The following is a 12,702-nucleotide window of genomic DNA, read 5'->3' on the forward strand; positions in this document are numbered from 1 at the left end:
GCGTTACATAAACAACCAGGGTAACATCACATTGTGTAACCCTGTGGCTTTCTGAAGGCGCCCCCCCATCCTCTACCCTACACCCCTCCCATCCAAGATACCCCAGAAGAAGCAGTCGGGGAGGGGGAGAGGAAAGGAGGGAGGGGGGGAGAGAGAAGCGCTGCTTATGTAAATGTCAGGCTCCTTCAGGAAGCACAGTATACATTCAAGTCGTGATTGTGAAAGAGCAGGATGTGAAAACATGGACTGCACTCTCCATGCTTCTGGAATGAATTAGGACATCGCTGTGGTGTGTCATCGCTGTGGTGGTCTTTGTGTGTTTCCCAGGCTTATGTAAAATAGTCTTTGTTGTGAGTATTGCTACAGTGTTGCATGGAGGCCAACTCCCCTTTATCTCACTGGCTATTATGATTGGACGACTGCCATGGCTTGCTGTGTGTAAAGTGTCGTTGCCACAGAGTTAGTCCACTCCCTCTCTGAGAGAGAGAGAGAGAGTTTATTTATTTTTTATTGTTCACTACCATTCGGAAGGAGTTTTTGTTTTCCGAAGTCCTGTCTTTGGTGAATGGAACCTTCTTTTGGTTGTGTAACATAATTGTGTTCCCACTGTCTAGTGGAATGATGCTGATGTTCTCCTCAACTCGCCTAGTCAGAGGCACCTATAACAGTAGAAATCCATGATCGCTTGACGATATACACTCAGTTGCCAGTTTTAGGTACACACATCTAGTACCAGGTCGGACCTTCCTTATCCCCCGGAACACCCTGAATTCTTCAGGGCATTGATTCTACAAGTAGTCGGAAACGTAACACTGGGATGTTGGTCCATGCTGACGCGATGGAATCAGGTAATTGCTGCAGATTGGACGGCGGTTCATACTGCGAACAGCCCGTTCCATCTCATCCCAAAAATGCTCTATTCGGATTGGCCAGCAACAATGTTCAGATAGATGTGCTGTGGCACTCAATCGTTGCTCAGTTGGTATAAAGGGACCTATCTTGTGCCAGGAAAACATTCCCCACACCAGTACACCACTGCGTGCACTGTTGACACCAGGCAGGATGGGTCCATGGACTCATGCTGCTTATGTCCAACCCTGACTCTGCCATCAGCATGACGCAGCAGGAACCGGGATCCTTTGCACCAGGCAATGTTTTTCCACTCCTCAATTGTCCAGTGTTGGTGATCACGTGCCAACTGGAGCCGCTTCTTTTTGTTTTTAGCTGATATGAGTGGAACCCGGTGTGGTCGTTTGTTCCAATACCCCATCCGTGACAAGGATAGATTAAAAAAAAATAATAATAATGAATATCCGAAACATACAATATACTTGCAGTGAAGCCGCTCAACAACAACATCATACCAGTCATCCAACAGACTCCCATTCAGATCGACACACAGAAGCATCCAGGGTCAATGCCCTGCTCAAGGGCACGTTGACATTTCTCCCACCAGGCCAAAAAACGTGAACCCGAACCCTCCAAGATCCCCACCCACAGTTCCCCAATAGCTGTCCCTCACCCATTTGAGACCCCTCCCACAGCCCCTCCCCCCCCCCCCCCCCCCAAAGAAGAAAAATACAATGAATTCCATTTCCCACCCCCAAGAACCCCCCAATGCACCAACAACCAAGAGAATGAACTAAAGAGAAAAAATAAAAAGACAGAAGAAAACAGCAAAAAAATATATAAAAAATAATAAATACATTTAAAACAAAGGACATCAAGGACAACTAAAATCATAACAGCAATGCCAACTGTATATGTTTGTGTGCATGTCTGGCACTATTACATGTATGTGGGTGTTCTTGTGTTCTTTGAATGAGAGTGTGTGTGTGTGTGTGTGTGCGCGTGCGTGCGTGCGTTGCGTGCGTGCGTTGCGTGCGTGCGTGCGTTGCGTGCGTGCACAAACACCTGCACGGCATCAGCCTCAGGCAAACCGGCATTAGTTGTCATTCAAACATATTTTTTATTATGTTTTATTTTGACTTTATTTTTTACTTTTATCTTTGACCATCTTTCTATCTCCCGCACAGCAACTCCACTCCCACTTGTCTCCAATTCCACATCCCAACCCTCAGCTTCCCTCAGCCCATCCCACTTATCTCTGCTGGCCACCCTCTTCGGATTTCTACGCAATATATATCTTTCAACTATGCTGTGATGTTTGACGTACAATTTCAATCTATCTAATCGAATAGAATCCACAGATTGCGAGTTGAAGATAAATACTTTTACTAAGAGTATTAGTATATTAGTAAATGACTGACCCGGTCTCTCCAGATCTCCTAACAGTACTATTTCTAGGGTCAATTTTAGATCAATGCTATGCATTTTCAGCCATTCCTGAACCTGAGACCAGAAACATGCTACCTGAGGGCAATACCAAAATAAATGGTCTATTGATTCTGTATCCTCACAACAAAATCTGCAGCGCTTCGATGATTTTATGCCCCAAATATTCAACATTTTGTTGGTGGCAAGAATTCTATATAATAATTTTAGCTGAAAATCACGAAGTTTTGAATCTTGCGTTGTTTTATATATCAACTCATACACCCTGTACCATGGAATCGGTACATCAAATCTCTTCCCAACTATTTTGCAATCTGTATGGCACAGTTATCAACATCCTGGTCCTCAAATTAAACTGGTATACTTTCCTATTTATGATATTTTTATTCCTCCACCAGTTTTGATCCTTTATATTGTGCAAACAGACCAGTTCCCTGCCGCCTCCATTTTTGGGGTAATGCTGTAATAAATTGGTTGTACTCTTGGATTGAGCAGACATTCCTGTACAATTCTGATAACTCCGTGAAGGACATAACTTCCAATTTACAATATCATTTAAGAACAAAATACACCTTTCAAACATCTTTCCCATAAATACAGGTATTTTATCAACCAGCACATTTGAGTTCAGCCATAATATTTGTTGTATCTTTTCAGGGGGATGAAATTGAAATTGTAGCCAGCTCTAAAATGTTTGTTTGAAAAAGAGAGACTTTTTTTTTTAAGTATCATTTTCAATTAATCGAAAATGATACATGGCAATCTGCACAAAGCCAAAAAGGCAATTTTTAAACAATGGATGAGCTTTTCTTAGTAATCTACTTGAGAACCATTTAGGGTTCAAGTAAAACTTTTGAATAAGTAGAGGTTTAGTGGTTTTATATTTAATAACCTCAACCCACCCAATTCATATTCATTATATAGATAGGCACGCTTTATTTTGTCTGGTTTAGAGTCCCAGATAAAGCAAAATATTTTTTGCTCATATGATTTGAAAAATGAATCAGGAGTAGGCAGCACCATAAGTAAGTGAGTAAACTGAGATATGATTAAGGAGTTAATCAGGGCAATTTTCCCATAAATAGACAGGTATTTACCTCTCCATGGTTGCAGGATCTATTTCTATTGAAATTCATTGTGGCGAACTTATTTATATCTTTTGTGATATGAATACCAAGTATGTCTACTTCACCATCAGCCCACTTTATAGGTAAAGAACCAATACGTAACACTTATCATAATTAGGTTTTAGTCCAGAGAGTACAGAAAAGTTATCTAGATCTTTAATGAGACATTGCAGGGATCTAGCTTGCAGACTTAATATAAAACTTGTCATCGGCATACATGGACACCTTTTGTTTTTAAACCTTGGATTTCTAATCCTCTAATGATATTGGATCTGATTTTAATAGCTAGCATTTTGATGGCCATAACGAATAGATATGGTGACAGCGAACACCCTTATTTAACTCCTCTTGACAATTCAAAACTCTCTGAGAAGTAGCCGTTATTTATTATTTTACACGTGGGGTTGCTATACATTATTTAGACCCATTTAATAAGAGAATCACCGAAATTGAAGAAATCCAGGCATTTATAAATAAAATCCAGTCTTACTTTATCAAATGCCTTTTCAAAATCTGATATAAATACCAGGCCTGGCTTCTTAGATGTTTCATGATGTTCTATTATTTCTAGTAGTTATAGTATATTATCCCCAATGTATTGTCCATGTAAAAAAAACTGTCTGATCAGGATGAACAATACCTGGTAAAACCTTTTTAATTCTGAGTGCTATGCATTTCGCTAGTATTTTTGCATCGCAACATTGAAGTGTAAGGGGCTTCCAGTTTTTTTAGATGTACTGGGTCTTTGTATTTGCCATCTGGATCTTGTTTTTAATGAGATAAAACAGACCTTCAGACTACCATTTCTATAGGAGTAGTTAAAAAAATCTAACAATGGAGCTTTTAGTATATCAAAAAAGGCTTGATATACCTCTACTGGTATGTCATCAAGCCCTGGGGTTTTTCCAGACTGAAAGGATTTAATAGCTTCAAAAAGTTCTTCCTCTGTAATTTGGCCTTTGCACTGATCTTTTCTGTACATTTGTTAATTTTCTATTTTTTATATTATTTGGAAAGAATTCCTTACCATAATCTTCATTCAGTGGGAGAGGATGGGATGGAAAAGAACATCTGCCTAAAATAATTAGCTTCCTCTTTTTAAAATATAATTTGGAGAATCATCGATGACTCTGTCTTCAGTAACGAGTTTCTGCAAATTATTTTTGTTCGCGTTCCTGTATTGGAGATTCAGGAAGAATTTTGTGCATTTTTCTCCATATTCCATCCAGTTTGCTTTATTTTTGTAATAGATTACATTAGATCGTTCTTAAATAAGTTCCTCAAGTTCTTTTTGTTTTTCTTCTAACTTATTTTGTATCTCTAGTATTGTTTTTATTGCTGTCTACTTGTACTATTAGTTCATGGATTTCCCTTGTTAGTCGTGTCTCTTTTTAGCCAGAAACTGCTTTTTTTATTTTTTATTATTGATGAATATTGAATTGAATGACCTCTGAAGGTACATTTAAAGGTATCCCAAACAATAAGGGGATTTGCTGAATCTATATTATACTGAAAAATCAGTTATAAATTATTTTGTCTTAGTTAAAAAATAAGTTGTCCTCCAGTAAACTTTGATTAAATTTCCAATATCCCGTCCACGTGGAAAATCTATAAGTTATGTGAATGCCAATTAGATGATGATCCGATCACATTCTGTCTCCTATTAAAACTTTGTTAACATTTTGATGCAAGAGAGAAAGAGACAAGAAAGTAGTCAAGATGACTAGCTTGATTAGGTCTCCTCCATGTATATCTCACTAGGTTGGGATTTTTTAGTCTCCAAATATCCACTATTTTTAATGTGTCCATAATATTTGTGATTTCCTTAAGGGCACGGTGATAGTTTGTAGAGTGATTACCTTTACGGTCCATTGAGGTACTTAGCACTGTGTTATAGTCTCCTACCATAATGATTTGATCATTTGTTGCCTGTAAGTTCAATAAATTGGTATAAATGTTTTCAAAGAAGTATGGATCATCCTTATTTGGACCATATAGATTAATGAGCCAAATCTATTTTTCGTACACTTTCATGTTCAAAAAGATCCATCTTCCTTGCTTCCTGACTATTTGCACATTCAGATTGACATTTTTGTTAATTAATATCATCACACCTTTTGAGTTCCTTTAAGGATGTAGAGTGAGTTTCCTGTTAACAGTGTATGTTATATTCCTTTTCTTTTAGCCACGTAAAGACAGATCTTTTTTTAATAATCTGCTAAACCGTTACAATTGTAACTGGCTATACTTATTTCACCCCTTACCATAACTAGATACTATTCTCAGTCTAAATTGACCATGATTAGTGCTTGTAAAGTTACTGCCATCAGAGGTATTATGACAGTCAAAATTAGAGCTTTCAAATGTCTGATATTTAGAATTCAAGAAATAGGTTCTAGCAATATTTGTTTTATTCCCTTGCCTGTTTGCCTGTGAGCCAATGCCACAGATGTTAGAAAATTGAGACAAGATATTGTGTGTTGTAAATCTGAGTAGGTTGATGTGTATGATATTGGATGTGATTTAGTGAGAGTGTGTACGATGTCTGTATAAGAGTAAGACTATAATGTGTGCTGTCCAAATAAATAATAACTCGGCCAATTCGCATGGTTGAGTGTCTATGTGTGTAACATGTAGTGCGTATAGCCTTAATATTCATGATGATAATTGTAATCCATATCGTATCACTGTCATAGTTGCGGCATAATTACCTTTAACATCATTGAAAGACACATCCCAGCATTTCCATAGCAATTGACGTTTCACATGATCATGAAAGAGACCTTGCATTACTCTAGAGACGGCTTCACTACAGTAGAAATGTATTCCATACAATACGTTATATTTCCCAATGCACCTATTCTGATATCTTCCCCTTGCTTGTTGTAAACCTATATAAACTTGTAAACAAATACATAAAAAAGATAGACAAACAAGAAACATATTAAATTATAAAACTGTTCTCGACAATTGAGAGAGTGAGAGAAGATAGCGAGATTGTGTATAAGTCTGTATGTGTAAGCGAGCATGTAATTGAGTATGTGTGTGTTCATATCCACTTCATAGTGTTCAGATATTGTTACAGTTCCCATACTTTCTTTTTTTCCGTAACCTAAAGTCCCTATAGAATTTAGTACAGCCATGGTGTTATGGAGCTGTCTCGGAATAGCTGTCCATCTATAAAGAGTTTGTCCACAATGAGAAAGGCACACTTAACCTTCTCCCTCTATTGCCTTTGTACTGGATACAGTCTCTTACGAAGTTCGTTTATCTCCCTTGGAAATTGGTCATTGAGACTGAATTTGGTCCCTTTTTAAGCTCCCTTCCCCTGCTTTTGATCAGCTCCTTTTGTTGGTAGTGTACAAATTTTGCGAGGATTGGTCAGGGACCCTTGGTCTTGTCGCTCCAACTCCATGAATTCTCTGATTGCGCCCTCTGGATTATTGGATGCGTCCTCAGGAATCCCAGAAAAAAATGGATTTTCACGCATGCTACAACATTGTATGTCTAGTAGCGCCTCCTTCGTCACCCTGTTTTCCCATGGTAGACACTCCATGTTGGAATTGTGGATTTTTACCTTGGCTGTGAGTGCCTTGTTCTCTCCTTTAAGCGTGAGAATTTCACTCTGGCTAAACTCCAAACTCCCCCTCAGCCCTCCTACCTCCTCACACAACTTTTCCAGTGTTGCATGGATTTCAGCCAGAGCACTATCCTCTATTTCAACAGTAAGTAAATCGTCCATGTCTGTAGATTAATCTGTTTTTTTTTTTTTATCGGGTTAAAGTTATTTTGTGAGGTAGTCGGATCTTTCCATGATGGAGTATGTTGTTCCTCCATAGCGTAAAGCTGTTTGTACTCATCGATTTCCCTCAGGATCTCCTTAGTATCCAGGTTGGCTCTTTACTGCAACCAGTTGTTTTACGAAAAGATAACAATTAGTCTTTCCCACGACGACAGGTGTCTATAGTACAGCCAGCTAGAACTCGCGGAATCCACACAAAAAATGGAACACAAACTTGCAGTACCTGCTGTGAAGGCTAACCGCGTCGTGGAATCCTTAGCAACAAAACTTTAGTTCCGAGTATATTCGATTTAATTTAAAATATTTTATATAAACAACCAACCGAGTGTAGACAGTACAATGTTCTGTTGCGTACTCTGATGACGTATGTTGCTTGATGAGGTTGAAAGCCCAGCACAAGGACCGATTAGTTGTTCCTTCTGAGATGCCGTTCTGCACACCACTGTTGTACTGTGCCGTTATTTGTCTGTTTTTGTTTTCCACATGACACACTGTCTGTAGGAGCAATCCATTTTCATGAACAGGTTGGTGTACCTAATAAACTAGCCACTAATAAACTAGCCACTGAGTGTAGATTGATGCTGTTCAAATTGTTGTTAACTTGGCCTGATGCCGCTTTGGTCTACAACTTTGATTGGAGTGGGGGCCACAAAAAATCTGAACTCCTCATGAGGGGCCACAGTGGCTCGCGGGTCTGCATACCCACATCCATAACCACATGCAGTCAGAGCTGTCCCTAGCCTTTTGGGGGCCCTAAGGGAAATTCACTCAATTTGTAGTTTTAAAGCAAATTTCCTGCACTACACATTCTGAGTGAGAGTGACTTGCAAAATCAATGCGGTTCCGCTGGTCAGTAATTCAACCATGATTACTACAGGTTTAGATAGCTGGCTTGACTAATTAACCAATCTAAAAAATGTTAGCTGACATGGGCTAATTGAGTGACTGACAATTTATTTCACAACCAAATTTCAGAATTGCACCTTGCGCATTCTAATATTCTTGAGACCCCGATTTGAGTTCCAAAAAATATTTTTTAAATGTATATTTAACAAATGTAATTTTTGTGGGGGGGTGGTATTGATTCGCGGGCCAACAAAAACACCCGCCAGTTGCTCATCCCTGGTTTACATGGTATAGGCTGAACATAACCCACACTAAACTACTGTCCTAAATCACCCCCTGGTTTTCTCTTGGTGTTGGGGTGTACTTTAGGATCTTGATAATCAAAGCTGACCTAGCTATTAATAGGCTTAGTCCCAGCTGTTGCATAAGGGTCAGAGTTTTTTTCACTGGTAAGGGAGTTATTTCTGGAACCAAAACCAGGAGGACAAGTCAATGAATTACCCTTTCCTCCCATACATAGCTATTTGTGACTGTTTGATTTACCCCCCCCCCCCCCCCCCCCCCACACACACACACACACACACACACTTCCTAGAAGTGCATTCTGATACTTCTCACTGAAGAACATTCTCTCACTCTCACCCCCCCTGAGCCAGTGAATTCCCCCACCCCCACTTTCTGAGTGTACTGTAAACTGTGCTCTGTCTGTGCTGTATGGGTGTGAATCATCATAAGGCATTTCAGGAATCGGTTATGTAACTGTCCTTTACGGTAGTGGGGACTGGGAGGGAGGGAGAGTATGACTGGGGAGGAGTGGAGGCGACTCCGGGACGAGTTGGTAGAGCATGGCGCTTGCAACGCCAGGGTTGTGGGTTCGAAAGTATGAATGTATACATATATGAATGTATACAATGCACTGCTGTAAGTCGCTCTGGATAAGAGTGTGTGTAAAATGGTCAGAATTTTAATCTGTCTCCTTGGATTGTAACCTTTTTGAAATGTTTAGATGGTTTTTTTTCAGTAGCAGGCTCCTTTTGGAAGGGTTTGCCCCTGGCAATTACGCCAGGGTTGCATTGATTAGGGCATGCGACAGAAAATGTTTTAACTTCTTGCAACGGAAAACAAAAATGAATTGTTTTATTTTTGACATGTTCAGGTATTCCCTACATGTTTCAATGTGTTTTCTAACAAATATGACCCAGTGCAGGGAGGTGGGAGTGACCGGTGATGAAGAGCAAGACTGATAAACTGCCTGGCAATTGGCAAACGGTTTGCTTCCTACAGAAAGGTCACTTTAGGCTATGTTCCGTCCCAGAGAAAGAAATTACGTCTGGACTTGTACCGCGGCTGCAACGGAAGGACAAAGTACAGAAATATGTACACGGCCTTTCGACAACCTCCTGGATTACATAATGTATCCCTTTTTAAAATGGGTTGAATACCTCTTTTCATATTAGGGTTTTGTGCCCAACCTTTCAATAAGCTCTATATTATATATGTTGTTAAATTGGTTTGTTAAACCAATATGACAGAGGTCACAATGGGACTGTTTTGAATGTTAATGGAACTGAATTCAGAGCAAAGAGGTCGTTTTGTAGATGGGTTAGTTGACGAGAGGGCGTTTTATGTCATGTTTTTCTACTCTGTTGGCTCACCACCAGCCTCTGTCTGCATTATATAAATTACTTTTCTTCCTGTTTTGCTTTTTCTCTTTTTTTTAATGTTTATCATGTTTTAGTTGGAGGCTTTCCTGGCTGGGTTTTCATGAAGGTGTCACCTTGATCCCAATATAGTGTACTACTTTTGAGAAGGACCAGCATAGGGCTTTGGTCAAAAGTAGTGCAGTGTGTATATAGGGAATAGGCTGCCATTTTAGACACATGCTCAGTCAAACGTAACAAGCTCTAGGTGTTCCTGCCTCACCACTCTGCCCTTGGAGTCTGGTTCTGAGATAGAGTAGTCTGGCTGGTCTGGACCAAACTTGGCCCAAGATGGATGTTCTGTCCTGACTGATGTGCTGTTGGGTCAGTCTGGGTTCAAAGGTTGGCTATGCTAATAGCTGTCAGTGTGGGGCAGTGATGTTTTCCTGGTTGAAAATTGTGTATGTGGATCTGAGCAGGGCAGGACAATACAGGACTGGGTCAGGCTTGGGTGACAAGCTGGGCTTATAGGTAGGTAAAAGAGCCATATACAGTGAAAGTATTCAGAAATTATTCATACCCTTTGAATTATTCCACATTTTGTTGTGTTAAAGCCTGATGCTAAATGGATTCAATTTTTTTCTCTCTTACCCATTAACACACAATACCCCCATAATGACAAAGTGAAAACATGTTTTTAGAAATGTTATAAAATGCATTAAAAAAATGAAATCCCTAGATATCTGATTTAAATAAATATTTGCTATGACTCCCCAAATTGAGCTCCAGTGAATCCAATTTCCTTTGATCGTCATTGATGTACAGTTGAAGTCGGAAGTTTACATACACTTAGTTTGGAGTCATTAAAACTCGTTTTTCAACCACTCCACAAATGTATTGTTAACAAACTATAGTTTTGGCAAGTCATTTAGGACATCTACTTTGTGCATGACACAAGTAATTTTTCCAACAATTGTTTATAGACTGATTATTTCACTTATAATTCACTGCATCACAATTCCAGTGAAGTTTACATACACTAAGTTGACTGTGCCTTTAATAAACAGCTTGGAAAATTCCAGAAATCTATGTCATGGCTTTAAAAGCTTCTGATAGGCTGATTTCCATAATTTGTTATTTGGAGGTGTACCTGTGGATGTATTTCAAGGCCTACCTTCAAACTCAGTGCCTCTTTGCTTGACATCATGGGAAAATCAAAAGAAATCAGCCAAGACCTCAGAAAAAGAATTGTAGACCTCCACAAGTCTGGTTCATCCTTGGGAGCAATTGCCAAATGCCTGAAGCTACCATGTTCATCTGTACAAACAATAGTATGCAAGTATAAACACCATGGGACCACGCAGCTGTCTTACCGCTCAGGAAGGAGACGCGTTCTGTCTCCTAGAGATGAACGTACTTTGGTGCGAAAAGTGCAAATCAATCCCAGAACAACAGCAAAGGACCTTGTGAAGATCCTGGAGGAAACCAGTACAAAAGTATCTATATCCACAGTAAAACGAGTCCTATATTGACATAACCTGAAAGGCCACTTAGCCAAAACCGACATAAACAAGCCAGACTACGATTTGCAACTGCACATGGGGACAACGATCGTACTTTTTGGAGAAATGTCCTCTTGTCTGATGAAACAAAAATAGAACTGTTTAGCCATAATGACCGTCGTTATGTTTGGAGGAATAATGGGGAGCCTTGCAAGCAGAAGAACACCATCCCAACCGGGAAGCACGGGGGTGGCAGCATCATGTTGTGGGGGTGCTTTGCTGCAGGAGCGACTGGTGCACTTCACAAAATAGATGGCATCATGAGGGGAGAAAATTATGTGGATATTTTGAAGCAACGTCTCAAAACGTCAGTCAGGAAGTTAAAGCTTGGTCGCATATGGGTCTTCCAAATGGACAATAATCCCAAGCATACTTCCAAAGTTGTGGCAAACTGGCTTAAGGACAACAAAGTCAAGGTATTGGAGTGGCCATCGCAAAGCCCTGACCTCAATCTTATATAAAATTTGTGGGCAGAACTGAAAAAGCGTGTGTGAGCAAGGAGGCCTACAAACCTGACTCAGTTACAATAGCTCTGTCAGGAGGAATCGGCCAAAATTCACCCAACTTATTGTGGGAAGCTTGCGGAAGGCTACCCGAAACGTTTGACCCATGTTGAACAATTTAAAGGCAATGCTACCAATATTAATTGAGTTTATGTAAACTTCTGACCCACTGGGAATGTGATGAAAGAAATAAAAGCTGAAATAATCATTCTCTCTACTATTATTCTGACATTTCACATTCTTAAAATAAAGTGGTGATCCTAGCTGACCTAAGACAGGGAATTGTTACTAGGATTAAATGTCAGGAATTGTCAAAAACTGAGTTTAAATGTATTTGGCTAAGGTGTATGTAAACTTCTGACTTCAACTGTAACTACAACGTGATTGGAGTCCACCTGTGGCCAAATCAGTTGTTTGGACATGTTTGAAAATAAACACACTTGTTTATATAAGGTCCCACAGTTGACGGTGCATGTTAGAGGAGAAACTATACCATGAAGTCCAAGGAACTGTTTGTAGATTGCTGAGATAGAATTGTGATGAGGCATATCTGGGGAAGGATATAAAACAATTTATAGAGTGTTAAAGGTTTCCAAGATGTGCTAAGCTGATACGGACATACTCAAGGCTGTAATTGCTGCCGAAGATGCTTTTACAAAATTTGGACTCGGTGAATACTTATGTAAAAATTTGCTAATATCTATTTCATCAATTTTTTTATTCAGGCTGTAACACAACAAAATGTGGAATAAGTCAAGGGTTATGAATATATGACTAGGTGGAGCTTGGTTGAGCTGTATTAGGTTGCATTGAGCATGTCAGTGTTGGCTACAATGTGACAGTGGAGAGATGTATATGGCATACTGAGAGGGCTGTTTATGTGGGCCATTACCTTGGTTTCCTCCTCAACCTTGTTTGTCACTCTTT

At 39.6% G+C, this 12,702-nt stretch overlaps 1 protein-coding gene across 1 annotated transcript in view; it reads left to right on the top strand.

Moving 5' to 3' along the window:
* LOC120061267 (helicase ARIP4-like) overlaps nucleotides 1–12,702 on the top strand; it is an 84,187-nt gene that overhangs the window by 22,263 nt on the left and 49,222 nt on the right. The window lies entirely within an intron of this gene.

Source organism: Salvelinus namaycush, chromosome 16, assembly GCF_016432855.1.
Source record: "Salvelinus namaycush isolate Seneca chromosome 16, SaNama_1.0, whole genome shotgun sequence".
In the NCBI taxonomy this organism is placed as follows: domain Eukaryota; kingdom Metazoa; phylum Chordata; class Actinopteri; order Salmoniformes; family Salmonidae; genus Salvelinus; species Salvelinus namaycush.